The following is a 17,765-nucleotide window of genomic DNA, read 5'->3' on the forward strand; positions in this document are numbered from 1 at the left end:
TTCACACATACCCCCATTCACATTCAGACCCGCACACCCACATCCATACACACCGTCACCCCACACCATGTCCGCACAGAAGAATCCAAAGTTCACAAAGGAGGAGATGGAGATCCTTGTAGATGAAGTCATCAGAGTCGAGCCACAGCTGTTTGGCGCATTGGTCATACGGACCAGCATAGCTGAGAAAACACGCCTGTGGGAGAGGATAGTCAATAGGGTGAATGCTGTTACACCCATCAGATGCACAAGGAAGGAGTGCCAGGCCAGGTGGTACGATCGGCTGAGGATGATCAAGCGGAAAATGGACGAAGAGTACGCACAGAGCCAGCACACTGGAGGTGGTGGTCCCCGCAGACCAGTACAGTACCGGCCCTGGGAGGAGAAGGTGATGGCCCTGCTACCACCGGTGGGAGTACATGGAATTGAAGGAGTCATAGAGCCTGGTGAGTACACAAACAACTCATGTAACATGGGGGTAATGGCATCCACACCCCAAGTACAAAAAAGGCCCGCACAAACCACCAAGCGTCCACCGCCCACAACTACATCCAAAAACAACGCTAATGCCACTAACATGTGTATGCCCTATTGAGAAAGCAAGGCCATGCTATGTCCCTTGCTACAGGAAGCACAGACCCACAAATGGACGTCCGGTATGCTGGGAGGGTGGGTGTCACAAAATTTATTGTGGGACTCCAAATCAAACCCAATTGCAAGGGTGTCCGCAGGGGGGCAAGGGGGGCTCTTGCCCCCCCCCCCCCGGATCACCAGTGCATCTGGTGTGAGCCCAGTCAGGGCCAGCCGTAGTACATCATGCTCTTGAAATGGTACCATTGTTCCAGGTGGCAGCCCCCTCCATTGGGTGAAGGGTGCAAGGGGGTGGGCGAGAAGGGTGCAAGGCAGATGGCGAGAAGAATGCAAGGTAGAGAAGGGTGCAATGCAGATGGGAGAAGAGTGCAAGGCAGAGGGGAGAAGGATGCAAGACGGAGGGGAGAAGGGTGCAAGGTAGAGAAGGGTGCAAGGCAGAGGTGAGAAGGGTGCAAGGTGGAGAGAGAGAAGGGTGCAAGGTGGAGGGGGAGAAGGGTGCAAGGTGGAGGGGTAGAAAGGTGCAAGGCGGAGGTGGAGCAGGGTGCAAGGTGGAGGGGAGAAAGGTGTAAGGCAGAGGGGAGAAGGATACAAACATACCCTCCTGGGACAGGCATTGGAGTGGCCCACTGTCACAATGGGCATGTAACACAACGAAACCAATACAGATCTGCTGAAGCATCCAAAGAAAAATGCACTGTGCATATTCACAAGCCCCTTGCGCTTTTTTCATGCCGCCGTTATTTCACTTTTGTGACGTTGCAGCGGCACTAAAGTGGAGCCATGGTGCTGGGTATTTACAAGGTGACGCATCTGGGAGATGTGTCACGTTCTGAAGCCCTGCGCCAGAAGTAGGTGTTCTGGCGCAGGGGGGCGGGGGCGGGTGGGCGTTTACGGGGCTTCAACACCTCCCAAAAGTGGCTATGTGAAATCTACAAGATTTCACTCAGTCACTTTTAAGCCCACGCTGCGTCAAAACCTTGTGCATGCTTGAAGCAGGCGTAAGGATTGACGCAGCATTGTGCAGATAGGGCCCCACAGAGCATTGCTGGAGCTGTGTTGCGCTGGTGACGCAACTCAAGCAATGCACCACTTCTAAGGCACAGATGCGTGATGCAGCTGTGCCGTTTTCCCCCACGGTGCTCCAAATTGTAAATGTGTTGCATCCATGCTGGCATAGCTGTGGTGCACAATGACTGGCGAATCCCTGCTGATATGCAGGGCTGTGCCAGTTATTGTAAACATGTCAATGACTCCGGAGCAAAGATCAATCTGACCCCACAACTTACCCATCCACAAGTGATCCTTGGGGTCAATCCAAAGCATAGAGAACTACCAGGTGGAACAGTGCCAACTACAATGTGTATGAAAAATGTATGTTGCATTAAATTACATTAACATTGTCTGTCTCTCACTGTCTCACACCCACAGGGCAACGTGCGGAACCTACCCCCAACAATGGGGGAGATGAATCACAGTCCCAGGCTCCGCAGGACCCTGATCACACCGACAGCGACGCCTCTCACCAGTCCACGGATGACCCCGACCATCCTGGCACCACTGGTGTCCAAACCCGTGCAGCACCTGGAACAGGAACATCTGCGCCAACCACCACAACGATTCCTGCCACATCCCAGCAGACATCTCGGAGCCCTGCCCACAGTGAACAACTGAGCCAGTCTGACAATGAGGGACAAGGTTCGCCAGGCACCCAGTAGGTGGCAGACAACACCACCACTCCCATCCCTCAGGGGTTCCGTTGACCCGATATGCCCACAACGGCAGGCCAGGCTCATGTGGGCAGGGGTGGTGGGCGTGGCAGCAGGCGGAGGCCAGCCAGCTGTAGGGCCCGGTATGTCTGAACTACGCAACATCATGGAGGCATACCGGCGGGACACCAGGGAGATCAGCCAGGTAGTGAGGACCCTCACAGCGATCAAAAACCTGCAGGCCGAGTAACACGCCAGTCAACAAGAACACCAAGGACGGATGGAGGCAAGACTGGCTGAGTGAGCTCCTCGCGGTGCAAAGGGACATAAGCCATTCACTCGGTCGGATCACAGACAACATGGAGCACCCTCCGTGTGTCACCAGGCAAGACACTTCTAGGCGAAGACCCCCACCAGGCACAGGGAGGGAGGAGGAGGAGGAATCGTCTGACGGAGCATCCCATGCATCGTCAAGGCCTGCATATGAGGGTCCCCCGAGGAAGGTGAGCCGTCAAACGGAAAAGACAGTGAGAGGCAGCGGGCCATGAGCATCTCCCAGGTCACCTGGTCTGGCACCTGGACTTTGTGTGCAACAGCATCACCTGATTGACTGTCCTACTCTGCCACATGGGCTTGCTGGTTGCTGTCTGAACAATGATGCTATGCACTGTGGTCTGGACTCTGTTGACTCCAACTGCAAGGCATCACATCTCCCTCTGTGAACTTTGGGTTCCCTGCATTTTTGTACAGCACCTATCACGTACTCACGATTCACGCACAAGACAGATAAATAAACAAAACTATCACAAGGAAAATTGATGTTGCAGTCATTTAGCATGATTCAACAACATACGTGTGGGGATTTTTCAAAGTATGCCTGAGTGTGGAAGAAACTCAAGCCATCCATACACTGGGATCTGAGTACAGTCGAGGACTCACATAGGTCACAATGTATCATCAAATACATACATGGAGCGCAATACTCACCTGTGATGGTTTCAAGCTGCTGAGGGGTGGGGGCAGGGCTTGCCATACTGTTCGGACAGACAGGTTTGGAAGAGTTTCATGAACGGCGTAGAGGTAATGGAGGTGCCCAGGGAGTGAGTACCAGGTCTGTTTGGTGAAGTGGGAGAACTATCTCCCGCATGCAGTTGTACTGTGGATGTGATGAATGGTGCCCAGGGCAAGGTTGGCTGGACGGAGTTGGGGCAATGGGGTGTTGGATGGGAGACGTCCATGTTCATCTTTGGGGCTGGGGTTGTGGAGTGCCTCCTGAGTGTGGCTGAGGAGTCTGAAGGTGATCATGCAGTTGACAATGAGCCTAATGTTGGTATCTCAGGTGGACGGTCATGTGGCTGTGGCAGTGGATGTTGAGGATGAGGTGTGCGGATGCACCCTGTATGTGTACAAGTACTCCTGGAGTCTGGCTATTGTTCCTGCATAGATTGTGTTGCGGTAGTTGACCCGGCTGGTGTCGTGGACCTGGGTGACTGTCTGTCTTGCCTAGGAGTGGATCTATCTGAGGATCATTTGCAGCATGCGGAGGGAGTTGCACCATGAGGTAGAGATGGTGTTGAGTTGCATGGTTATTGTGAGCGAGGAGTGTACGATGAACACCTGCTTGCGTGCGTGGCCACTGTGTACTGGTGCGTTGCCCAGGCCGGTGTGACACAAGGACTAGTCCCAGCCGTAAGGGGACAATCCTCAGATGAGGACCCCAGTCTTGTCCAAGTCCTGCCTCAGGTGGCTGATGTTCATCCATTTGTCAACGGACCTCATGCCTTCTTGATGTTTGGATCTGGGAGTGGCTGGGTCTTTGGTGAGGGTGAGGAGCAGCTGGGTGTCAATGGCATAAGACATGATGATGAGGTCGTGTGCGCATGTGATGGTGGAGAGGGATCATGGAGACATTGAAGATTGTCACGTTGAGAGATGAGCCCTGGGGCATGGGTCCGATGACCCCAGTGTACTATGTGCTGAAGAGGGGAGGCGGACTCCCTGGGCCTTGCTGGTGAGGTACTTGGCGATTTAATCCTGGGCCCTCCTCTGGATCCCAGTGTTAGAGATGTGTGATCTGACAGTGTGTAGCACATGGTGTAGAATGCCGTTGAGAGGTCAAGGGGGTGAGGGTGGTGGTCTCACCATTGTTGAGCAGGGTCCAAGATGTCGTTGGTGGTGGCAATGAGGGAGGTTGCAGTGGTGTGATTACTGTTAAAGATGGACTGGGGCGGGTTGCCTGGAGGTGTTTGTTTGGAGGGAGTTGGTCAAACTGTCTTCTTGATGACATTTGCCGGGTAGGGAAGCAGGGCGATGTTCCAGGCGATCCTGCGGTACTGCCGTCCGTTGTTAAAGAAGGGCCTGAGTCTCTGCATGCCTCCAGGTCCCATGGAATGTGGCGTGCTCAAAGGAGACATTCATGACGTGCCGGAGGTGGGCTTCATGGATGGGGTATGCTGTGATTGAGATGTTGTGTGTGAAGGGTCCAGATGTAGAGCCAGAGTGGATGGTGTACATGATCAGGGTGGTGTCTTTCCTGTTGATGGGAGTCCAGAACCTGAGGGGGGTATGTCCTGTGGATAATAGCGCTGTCTGCCTCTGTGTGGTGAAGCTGTCATGTACGTCCACGAGCTTGCAGTGGTAGAATGTTGCGAGGGATTCCCTTTGCCTAAGGGTGGGATTTCTTTTCGATGGAGAGCTGGGGTTAGATAGTTCACTCACAATGCTGATGAGCTCCTTGATTTTGTGTGTGTTGGTTCCTATGCCCTACCTGAAGGATGTCCTCTTGTCAGTGCGGATGATATGGTGATGTCTGTGTGTTGCGGGTTTCTGGGCTGAAAGGTAACTGATGGTTGTTCGTTTCACAAGGTTTGCACGAGAGTCTGGCTAGACCTGTATGAGTCCAGTAGGTCTGCCTTGTCCCAGGTGGGTTAACTGTTGTTGTGCTTCACAGGAAAGTATGCCAATGTGGCAAGAGTGTTGGATCAGTCACTGCTCCAGTGTGTGAGGTTGTAGGGTGTGGCAGTGGCATTGGTTGGAGTGTCCTGGGCGAGGGTGCCACACAGCTCATCAGTGGCGAATTAGATCAACCATCTTTGGGGGATCTGTAGCGGAGCGTGGGGCAGTGTGTTGCTTGTCGGAGAACTGTATGCAAATGTTGATGTACCAATGAAGGATGGTGGTGTGGTTGTCCTCCAGCCAGAAGTTGCTGTCCCCCAGCCACATGTAGTCTGTGGAGGCGAGGGCCTGTGTGCTGATGTAGTTGTAAATGGCTTAGCGGAATTGTGGTTGTGGGCCTGGAGATCTGTAGATGAGTGTTAGACTGAGGGTGGTCAAGGGGTTGGTGTGAAACCTGAAGTGCAGGTGCTTGACAAGGCTGAGTGTGTCCTTGGTGTTGTATGTGACTCTGAGGGCGTACTTCTGAATGAATTGCAATTCATCCTCCTGGCATGATGGTGCGGTCCCTGCGGGTGAACGTGTATCCGTCTGTGATGGCAATGTTGAAGTTGTGTGCTGAGGATGCGTTCAACTAGGTTACTGTAATGGAGGCAATGTGTGGGGCTGTTGTGTTGAGGAGGTAACAGAGTCCAATGGCGTGCTGGTGGACGGAGAGGGTGTGCAGTAGGAGGCACATGACCTGGTTAGGCGGGGCAGCGCGGTGTAGGCAGTAGGACTCGCACACACAGCATGCAAAGCTGTCGTGTGTGCGCTTAGGGGTTGCCAGTTAGCAGGTGGTTGATTGTGTGGTGTTCATTGCTTGGAGGGTGGCTGGAGCATGAGTCTGTTGTGTTACGTGGGTTATGCAAGGACCAGAGGGTCTTGCACTGTGCATGTTGCAGGCGCTAGTGGGCGCTGATGGTCCTGCCTTGGCACGGAGGTGGCGCCACAGTGACACCGACAAGCTGCTGCTTGCATTAAGAATGGGTGGAGGGAGGTAGGAGCATCTGGGAGGCGTGTGTGTTGCAGAATCATGGCACTCGGTGGGGCGGTGCCGCAGGGGAGGCAGCAGCAGGAATGAGTGAACACCTGACAGCGGAAGTGATGAGAAACTAGGCTAAAACTAGCACACAAAGACAAGGAGGTTAGAAAGGCACAGTGTAACAGGTGTATGGAAAGGAAGGAGTGTCTGGTTACTCATGGGTCACTCAAAGAAAATGGATGAACTATCACCAAAAATGATGGGCACAGGATCAGGCTCCAAAAGGCCAAGCTGCTCCCAGGACACTCAGCGTCAGCAGGTGTTGCCTGCCTGTTGTGGGTAGCAACCTGCGCAAAGACATACACAACCAAGTACTTCATGCACAATAGGGATCATTAGCCATGAAGAACTGCATGCATGTTGCCAAAGTACACATATTCCCATATGCACAATCTTTGACAATTATGCCATAGATGACGCATGCAAAGTGGCAAGAGATCTGCAGTGACAGAGATGAGGCACGTTGTACTGTGGTGAACACATTTACTACACAAACGCATTAAGTATGTGTTGAGGCCATGCTGCATGAGCCAATGTCCATGGCCAGTGCCATTGCTCTGCAGAAAATAACAGTCATGTAATGAGTCTACCTGTACTGCTGGTGAAACAATGTGCACAGGACTGCCTGTGACTGTCAGGGCCTTGAATCCTCAGAAACGTGCGATGCTCAAAGTGGTCCATCTCCCGATACCCCCTTGGTCTGAGTAGAAATGAAAGACTCAAAAGGGTGATCAGGCAAGGGAAGGAAAGGAAGGGAACAGCAGGGAGGGAGATCTGAAACAAAGGTCAACAAGCATAAGGATTCAACACTTCTTGTCACTGAATCACAGAATACCTCAGGACCTATACTGTAACAGTAACACCTGTAAAGGAAAACAACACCCACTGTATCCTAGTTGGGATCACATTAATGAAAGTGCTACTAGATCTGAGGATCGAACAAGAACATTACTACACACTTACAAAGAAGGCTGTGCCATACGTTTCCATGTATTTATCCAGCAGTTATCAACATACCCAAAAAAGTCTTAACAGCCACATAACTGCGAATTTGAGCTTACTTCAGGACGAGCTCTACAATCCCCTGCTGTGAAAACAGAGATGAACAATCTACATGAATTCATAGCACATGTAAAGGTAATGAAACACCATAACACACCCAAGATTATGTTGTACGAGTTGCAAAAGAAATGGCCAATATTATGATCCTGTTCCAAGGATTGTGCAACTAGCACAGGGGTCACAGAAGACACATAAAAGGTAGCAGAGTATCGCAGCAATATGAAGGGGGTATAACACTGTGCCGGCTGCTTCAAGGCAATTAAAGCCATGTGGTAATCCAGAAAATAACAGTGTATGAATAAAGTCCAATAAACAGAAATTCAAATGCCCTGCTGCGCGTCTCACACAAAGCCAACAATCCATAGTTACCCCAGGGAATCAGTGAGGGTCAAGAAAATTACACAGCCCCCGCAAGAGCCTCAAGAAGCTCGTCCAATGAGGGAGGGAATTAGGTAAACACAAGGAAGCCCCGCAAGAGCCAGTCATCGGCTCATCCAACTGGGCTTTGAAATGCCAAACAGAACAAGCTGCTGGGCCGGAACTCAACAGAGAGTAATGAGGTGCGATGGTGCAAAAGCACCACTACCGTGACCAGGATATGCAGCTCGCCACAAGAGGATCCTTGATTTAACGGCACCCGACTTGTGCCACGGATGCGTTTACATTTGATATAGTGCAACGTTGTGACGTCATCAGCGCCACGTTCTTGGCTTCATGGCAAATGAAATTTCTCATCCACTTACCGAGAAGGCTTGCAAAGCAGTGTTCTCCACCGGCCCTGAGGAAGCGACGTGACAGTGACATGACATACTGGAAACAAAGGGCAATGCATCCATACGAACAGACTCACAGGACCGTTGACAGAACATGTGGGACATACGCTGGCCCCCACCTTTGCAACATGGTTGTTGGAAATCCAAATGTACTGGCACACAAGATTAAGTAGATGAGCCAAACATATCCTGCTGTCATAGAGAGGCTGCAATTCTCCATAGAGCCTGTTGTTTTGATGTCACACACACAATGTCAACCCGTGGCATCCGCAATGTGTCCGGGGCAAGGTTTACACACATTGATGCCTTCACCAGAGTTCACACTCCACTACAGATGACTGTCAAGAAGGGTGACTGTCATGTCATGGGAGTGGTGCAACATGTAATTTGATCCATGGTGATGAGACATGTATGCATGGTACTACAACATACACAGAAACAGTTCCCACACATTCCCAAACCATACCAACACCAAAAAGCCTGTTTGGATCTCTTACCCGAACTGACATTTACACATGTCCATGCATGGAATGCTGATTCAGCCCACATTGCAATCATCATGAGAAATAGCATGAGGACAAAGATGACACGAACAGACAACAGGAACAGCAACCTAGGAATGACAGACACACAAGAGGTCACCGTTAAAAATCTTTGCAAAAGATATGGGAAGTTACGAAACAGGAACAATGTAGGACACATGCAAATTTCAAAGTAAGTCGTTGCGCATTACTGTGTGGCATGACATAAGCACTCGCCTGACACATCAGAACACACATCAAAGTCACTTTGCATACAGGCAGCTGGACACACACATTGCAACACTTCCCACTCAATGCTACAAGCTTGCTCACTTATTCCCAGTGACTCCCAATTATGAGAAGTTGCGTATGAGCTGACTCCGGATATCATCCTCCTCCTCATCACTTGCATCATGACCAAGCCCTTGATCCTCAACGAGTGGATGTTTCTGCTCCTTAGGATCCAGGATGAGTTGTACTGCCTTCTCAACTGCCATGTTGTGCAGCATGCGGCACACGATGAAGATCTTACAGACCTTGTCTGGTGCATATGGGAGGGATCCGCCGGTTTTATCGAGGCACCGGAATCGGCTCTTCAGGAGGCCAAACGTCCTCTCAATCACTTGCCTGGTCTGCCCATGTGCATTATTGTACCACTGATCTGCAGCTATTCTTGGGTTGCGAAGAGGTGTCATTAGCCATGGCATGTTGAGATATCCCGAGTCACCTACATAGATACATCATGTAAATAAGTGGTTCAGGAGAGGCCATAAGATCAATAGATATTGAAACACACAGGACAAACAGAGTTTACCCACCAACAAGACATGCCCGCTCGTTGCGCAGCCGCAGCATCATTTGTGGCACCCTGCTACGCCTCATGATGAATGCATCGTGTGCCGATCCTGGAAAACATGCACAAACGTGGCAAATCAACATGTTAGCAGGACACACCACAAGGGCATTTATTGAATGGTAATGTTTAGCGTTGCGGTAAGCCTGCTTCTGTGCCTGTGGTGGCACCAAAGCCACATGTGTCCCATCAATGGACCCAATGACATGTGGCATCCCTCCCAGGGCATAGAAATCACCCTTGACATCTCTTAACTCTTCAGTAGTAGGACATTTGATGAATTCATCAATGTGCTCTAACATGGCTTCCAAAACATCACGCAGGACACGGCTGAACATCGTCTGTGACTTTCCACCAACATCAGCTATGGTTAATTGAAACGTACCTGTAGCAAAAAAATATAGGGCTGCCATCACCTTTATCTTGGGGGTCAGCGCAGTAGGATACCTGTGTTGCGGTTGGAGATGTGGTGCCAGCTTGTTCGCCAACTCCTGAATCAACTGTTGAGTGAATCTGTAATGTCGGATGCAGGCACGTTCCCTCATGGTAACCAAGTCTGAGAATGGCCTTGGTAGAGGCGGTGCCCTGCAGGACATATTTGGGAATAATTGAGATTGACAGTCAGCCAACATCAATGGCAATGTACCTAGCACATGCAAAACTGCTACTAAACATCAGGTCACTATGGAGTCTGGCGTGTGCAGTACATCCAGGACACATATGCCAGATTGCTGGCATTCCTACGAAAAGCCAGATACACCTGTTGATTGACAAATCGACATGACATGTCCTGAAATGACCTGCTGGGCCGGTCTGAGTGAACAGCCCGACATATCACCGGAGTGACACACGTCACCATACCTGCAGTGGAAGGTTGTCATCCCATCCCAACAGCTGACTGCAAGGCACACACACAGGTCACATGGAAAGTCAAATGTACATATCAAACACATTGCGATTAAGGTGTACATGTGACAACAATACAACACAGCCATTGTCACGACGCAGACATGTATGCCCGGGGAAATAATATGTCTGATGCACACAAACCCAACAGCCGTGGGAATCCACATACCGCACGCTAACATTATTTATTGCCGGATTTTGTTATCCTGGAACAAACATTAAGGTAATTGTTTGTTTGAACTTTATGTGGCAGTTCGGACTTGTCATCATTTTTAGGAATACCATTGATAACTTTATGCCTGTCATTTGTTTATAGATTTATATGCGTTTTTACATGCCACAGCTGTCGTCCTGGGACGGATACCTTTGCTGAAACACTAATACGGCACATTGCTGGATTTGATATTTTGATAATTTGAAACATTCTTTAAGGTAATTATCTGTTTGAATTTGATAGGGCAGTTCGGTGCTGATACTGCTTTTAGGAACATTATTGAACACAAGATTAATCTGGTGTATTTATATCTTGTGGCGACTTATTCTTTTCACAGTTAGCTGTTCGTGCATCAATAACAAAAGGTACGAATATTCTTGCATCTTTTCGTATACCTTTCAAGTGGGCCTTTCGTATAGCTTTCGAGTGGGCCTTCCTTCTCAGCTATACAACGTCTGCCCCAGGTAATTATATGATAGTCTAACCATGTGGAAAGCTTTGCTTGAGCACCTACAATAACGCGATTTGACTGTGATACATATATGTATATGTTTTCCTAACAGCCATTGTTCTCTACACGGACAGTTTAAAATGATAATAGCTCGTGTCTGACCCCGCAGCAATATATCTTTTAATGCTTGACTTTCACATATGAGGTTCGCAGTAATATTACATCTTGTTATGCTCCAAAATGGAATTTCGAATGCACCAAGATATGTGACCTATTTTTCCTTGCAATTCATTTATCCTGTCCTTCCCCCAGATACATCGTATGCTATTTACAGAACTGTTACATTACCTTTGACGACCAACAAATGATTCAGTTTAGCAACATCAGACTCGTTTTCACAGGTATTTTGCTTATAATTTACAAATTGGGTACATGAATATGAGTCAATCTAACTCGTACCTGCCAATATGATCCCCATATCATTAAACCTCTGTTTTTGTCTGGGACTGCATCTCTCCTACATTGAGAGGTTTGTCTCCTCTGAACTGCCTTTATACCTAGCATAGTCTTTCATCTTTTTGTGCATTCATGTGACATCGTGTGTTCATTGGACTCATTGAAAATCTCTGGTTCACGATTAGAAAGATTTACTATGACATTTTTGTCTCTATTGCCCAGGAACATCTATTGCCTGTTTTGTTTTTTATCTTGAATGAAGATATTATCTGCTTGTCATCAGTATCCAAATGTAAGTGATTATCAATATATGTATTCATTCTGGAGTACTCACTGTATGATGGTAACGACAACCTTTATGCTATCAGTGCAATTTTCACTCACTTGCTATATGTTGTTCTGCACATTAGAGTTTCTTGATAGTTGAGTACACAATCTAGTGAAAAGACATGTCCATCTTGTGACATATAGGAAACAAATTAGTAAGTCTGAACCGAATAGCGTAAAGGATATTCTTGTTAGAGATGCATAATGTTATGCTCTGGTGACCTATGTTTTATTAGAAAATGGATTTTTGACATGTATGTTTACAATATATAAGAATTGTACCTTATATACGCTTTTTATATGTACTTCCAGATAACCAACTGTGACTCCTTAGGAAGGCGTTTTCCGCCGAAACGCGCGTCGAGTTCTTATTCGCCATTGTATTCTAGGCACCACCTATGATTTAGGGTGTCTTTTTATTAAATTGTTAAAATCTCCCCTTTTTTTTACATTTTATGTATTAACTGTATATGTTGTGATTATTGTATGATTTCATCATATAGTCTGATAATTGTTCAGGTCTCTAAATGATTTGTACTATGTTAATTAAAAGTATGCTAGTTTTATAAATTTATTTCTTGAATGTTCCTTTTGCTATTGGGTCAGATTCATTGTTTGCCTACTGGTTAGACTGCCTAGGAATTTTTTCACAAACGTGCGTAGATGTGAAACCATTCCTATCTCAATACAGACCCATTTTAGATGCACCAACAGCAGATGCAGTTAACGGAACACAAACACACAGGACACACACCTGACATAGTCACATAGGGTCATGCTGAGCGTGACTTGAGAGTAGTAGAGTAGAGAGTAGTAGAGAGGGAGTAGTAGAGAATGAGTAGTAGTGAGGAGAGTAGTAGTGGGTAGAGAGGAGAACAGAGTAGTAGGGTGAACAGTATAGAGTTAGTAGAGTTGTAGATCGTGAGTAGTAGATTGTAGAGAGTGATTAGTAGAGTGTGAGTAGAGTAGAGAGTAGCAGAAAGGGAGTAGTATAGAGTAAGTAGTTGAGAGTGAGTAGTATAGTGAGTACTAGTGAGTGGTAGAGAGTGAGTAGTAGAGCAGTAGAGAGTGTGTAGTAGAGTGAGTACTAGAGAGTAATAGTTATTAATATAGAGTGGTAGTGAGTCGTAGAGAGTACTAGAGTGAGTACTAGTGAGTATAGTATAGTTAGAGAGTGAGAAGAGAGTAGTAGAAAGTGAGTAGTAGAGTGAGTAGGGAGTATTAGAGAGTTGTAGAGTAAGTAGTAGAGTAGTAGAGTAGTAGAGTAAGTAGTAGAGTGAGTAGCAAGAGTAGTAGAGAGTGAGTAGTAAAGAGTGAGTAGTGGAGTAGCAGAGTGTTAGTAGTGAGTAGTAGAGTGAGTAGTAGAGTGAGTACTAGTGAGTAGTAGAGAGTTGTAGATAGTACTAAAGTGAATAGTAGTGAGTATAGAGAGTAGTAGAGATTAGTAGATAGTGAGTAGTAGAGTGAGTAGGGTGTATTAGAGAGTTGTAGAGTAAGTAGTAGAGTAGTAGAGTGAGTAGTAGAGAGTGAGTAGTAAAGAGTGAAAGAGTGAGTAGGAAAGAGTGAGTAGTAGAGTGAGAAAAGGAGTGAGTAGTTGTGTGGTAGAGTGTTTAGTAGAGAGTGTGTAGTAGAGTGTGTAGTAGCGAGTGAGTAGTAGAGTAGTGGAGAGTGTGTAGTAGAGAGTGTGTAGTAGAGAGTGTGCAGTAGAGTGTGTAGTATAGCATAGTAGAGAGTGAGCAGTAGAGAGTGTGTAGTAGAGTGTGTAGTAGAGAGTGTGTAGTAGAGAATAGTAGAGTGTGTAGTAGAGAATAGTAGAGTGTGTAGTAGAAAGTAGTGAGTGTCTAGTAGTGCGTGTAGAAGAGTAGTAGAGAGTGTGTAGTAGAGTGTGTGTAGTTGAGAGGAGTGAGTGTGTAGTAGAGAGTGTGTAGTATAGAGTAAGTAGTAGAGAATAGTAGAGAGTGGTAGAGGGTGTAGCAGAATAGTGAGTGTGTAGTATAGAGTGTGTAGTAGAGAGTAGTAATAAAGAGTGTGTAGTAGAGTAGTAGAGAGTGAGTAGTAGAGTAGTAGAGAGTGAGTAGTAAAGAGTGTGTAGTAGAGAGTAATGAGTGTGTAGCATAGTGTGAGTAGTGGAGAATAGTAGAGAGTAGTGAGTATGTAGTAGTGTGTAGTAGAGTGAGTGTAGTAGAGTGTGTAGGAGAGAGTAGTAGAGAGTGTAGTAGAGTGAGTAGTAGAGTGTTTAGTAGAAAGTAGTAGAGTGTGTAGTAGACAGTAGTAGAGAGAGTAGTAGAGAGTGAGTAGTAGAGTAGTAGAGTGTGTAGTAGAGAATAGTAGAGTGTGTAGTAGAGAGTAGTGAGTGTCTAGTAGTGAGTGTGTAGTAGTGAGTAGTAGAGTAGTAGCGAGTGTGTAGTGAAGACTGAGTAGTAGAGTAGTAGAGAGTGTGAAGTAGAGTGTGTACTATTGAGTAGTAGAGAGTAGTAGAGAGTGAGTAGTAGAGATTGAGTAGTAGAGTAGTAGAGAGTGTGTAGAAGAGAGTAGTAAAGTGAGTAGTAGAGTGTGTAATAGAGAGTAGTAGAGTGAGTAGTAGACAGTGAGTAGTAGAGTGAGTAGTAGAGAGTGTGTAGTAGAGAGTAGTAGAGTGAGTAGTAGACAGTGAAGAGTAGAGTGAGTAGTAGAGAGTATGTAGTAGAGAGTGTGTAGTAGAGAATAGTAGAGAGTGTGTAGTAGAAAGTAGTGAGTGTCTAGCAGTGAGTGTGTAGTAGACTGCGTAGTAGTGAGTAGTAGAGAGTGTGTAGTAGAGTCAGTAGTAGAGAATGAGTAGTAGAGTAGTAGAGAGTGTGTCGTAGAGTGGAGTAGAGAGTGAGTAGTAGAGAGTCTGTAGGTAGAGAGTGTGTACTAGAGAATAGTAGAGAGTGTGTAGTAGAGAGGAGTGAGTCTCTAGTGAGTGTGTAGTAGAGTGTGTAATAGTAAGTAGTAGAGTAGTAGAGAGTGTGTAGTAGAGAGTGAGTAGTAGAGAATAGTAGAGAGCAGTCAGTGTGTAGTAGCGAGTGTGTAGTAGAGAGTATGTAGTAGAGTGTGTAGTGTAGAGTGTAGTAGAGTGAGTATTAGAGTGTGAGTGTGAGCAAGCACTAAAACAGAGCTTTAGAAGCCAGGCGGGTGTCCCCAGTATTCCTGGTCTGCTGATTCGCCCTTAAATAGATACTGACTGTAAAGCTTGCCTGATTCTGTGGTGTGCCAACTTTGAGGTACCAGGCGGTACCTTGAACATTTACCAGGCACACTTTGTAATTTTCACTGGTGCCATGGCGGCAGGCCATGCCTGGCCTGTGCACCAGTGGTAAAGGAGGGTAGGCGCTACAGATAGTGCCTAGTAACACTAGCTAGCTCCGGTCATCAGCGCTTTGGAAGCAATAACTCCCCACAAATCCAGCCAGAATCAAGCCTCATTGCACTGCCTGGTTCCATGAGTATCGCTGCTGGTTTCTTGGCCTTGACCGGGGTTGGGCGTTATGCTGATTTCTGGCCCTATTTCCTTTGGGGTCCTGGTGAGAGGCTTTCACAGGTGACAGCGCTGCTAGTCCTCTTGTTGCTTGGTATAGCATGAGCTAGACCGATAGGAGGGACATCCAGGCGCTTTACAATGCATCATCCAAGTAAAACCTAGGAGGCAGCACGGTGGAAGTGCAGAGGATTAAACGTCAAACACCTACACAGGGGTGAAAGATAAGGTTGAATGTTCCATTCTTTCCTACGTCTGGCATCAGATGAGAGAGTCAGTGTATTGCATGGCCGAGTGCCCAGCGTCGAGGCGCTACAGGCGGAGGGGACGCGTACCTGCACGTCCCTTCTGAGGTGGCCCGGCGCAGGCTGTGACTACCAGCTGCCGCCTCTGGCAGCCTCTGTACACGTGTAATGTTTGTTGTGGGTGTACCGCACCCTCCTGCACACTGCTGAACCAGGTGTCCAGGGAGGGGGTGCTGTTTAAATGCCACCGCTTCAGGGACGTGCAAGCATTCCTTTCCATATCCATGATTCTCTACACAGCCCCAAGATCACGTGCAGTGCACGGCCCAGAAAGTACCCTCTGGAACCGTTACAGCGCCTTGAAGCTGCCCGGCCAGGTTTGAGATGTTTATTACCCTTACGCATGGCGCGGAGGACGCGCACACAGCATCCAAGCTGTGTGTTTTTCTACAGATGTGGCACTTTGTGCATTCTGTGGTTCCCCACTGATGTCCACAGGTTTGGTTTGAGTGGCCTATAGGCGCTTTCTGCCTGTAGTGACACTTTGTGCATTCTGGGGTTCCCCTGCTGATGTCCACAGGTTTGGTTTTGAGTGGCCTGTAGGCGCTTGCTGCCTGTAGACAGTCCCTGGCCCTCCTGTGGCCCTGGACCCTTCAATTGTGGTATGTGAGGAGGACGAAGCCCTTTGGTGGTGGGTGATCGCTGAGCGTTGGTCACTGAGTGTTGAACGTTTGGACTCCTTCACAGCGACACGGTTCTTTCAGTGTCTAACGTTGACCCTAGTGCTGTGCTGCAAAAATTTCTCTGGTGTCAACGGGGCGAGGCTGCCTCTCTAATCAAGCCCATGTGGCGCTATCGTGGCCATCTTAAGAGGGAAGCGTCTCTCTTAACCTGTGTTTTGCACCTTGTATGTGTGCGGGGGCCTCGAGGCGAGCTGGCTATTGAACATTCCGCAGCGCGCGAATCACTTTGGCATTGAATATACTTAGAATGCTACCGATGCCCGCACGCAGCTGAATACTTGAAACAAGGGGGAGGAGGAGACGGTATGCACAACAATGGCAACATATCCAACTCAAGGCGTGGCTCGGAAGCTACGGCGCACTGGCCCTAGGACTGGGGTGCACTCTGTCTAAGGCAACTGTGCACGCGTGCTCAGCACAAATGCACCCGCTCACCGTGCGAGGAAGCCCATGGCTTGCTTATGTGGGCCATGGTATGGCCTCTTTCAGTGGGTGGGTGTTTTTCAGTAAACCTTCACTTGTTATTCAGTCTTTCCTCTTCTAGGGAGCTGGTCACGTCAGAAGTCCCAAAACACCGAACTGTAAAACTCTTTGGCTATAATCGGGATCTTCCGTGCTGGGCACGGTTCACAGCCTTTGTGCCTCTTTTGGCCGACCCACTATCGGCCTGGATTCTTTTCTTCGCACAGGACAGCAGACCGGATTTTCAGACAGACTTCACATCTATGTGTGTGTGTGTCCCTTTCAGCCACTTCCAAAGGATTATTCATCAGTTTGATTTGATGCCTTTTTGTGCCAAGCGTCTGTTCTCTGTACTTTTGATTCCCTGGCACAGTGTTTGCAAAGTATTTATTCTTTATAATTTGACATGCTTTGTATCGTCTGCCCTACTGCTCATCTCTAAAGCTCTCGCTTTTTAGCTGCACTTGCAATCGCTTTCTCATCTTGTCTACGGTGAACTCAAGCACTTGCACAAGCAAGGGTAAAGCAGGGTATCTCGGGCTTGGGCGCTTCTTGTATTTCTACCATCATGTCGTATATTGACAAGGTGACTTGTGTTTTTTGGGTTCACGCGAGTTCCCAGCATGTGCTTTCAACTTTTGTCCCATCGTCAGATGTTTCCATGACAACCGCCCACCCTCGGGGGTTTCCTGTGGCGGACACAAAGGCAGCAGGATTCGAGCAAAACCTAGGCCGTGATGGTAGACTTTGTGATATGAAACTGAAAGTGCAGATAGCTTCCTACGGGGCCCACCGAGGGGTGCTTTTCCCACAGGGGAAGCGGAAAGAGGCTTGACTGCACCCGAAATTTATCGTGATTCAGACTTTACTGCCGGTGAGTGTGAGTTTCGCCCTTTCTTGAATCCTGCGTGTTTTGTTCCAGGGTGGCATAACGGAGCAGGCGGGTGTGAAACTTCCAGAGCAGTCAAGTGACACTTGTCCAC

This window comes from Lissotriton vulgaris, chromosome 5 (genome assembly GCF_964263255.1).
Source record: "Lissotriton vulgaris chromosome 5, aLisVul1.2, whole genome shotgun sequence".
NCBI classification, from domain to species: Eukaryota; Metazoa; Chordata; class Amphibia; order Caudata; family Salamandridae; genus Lissotriton; species Lissotriton vulgaris.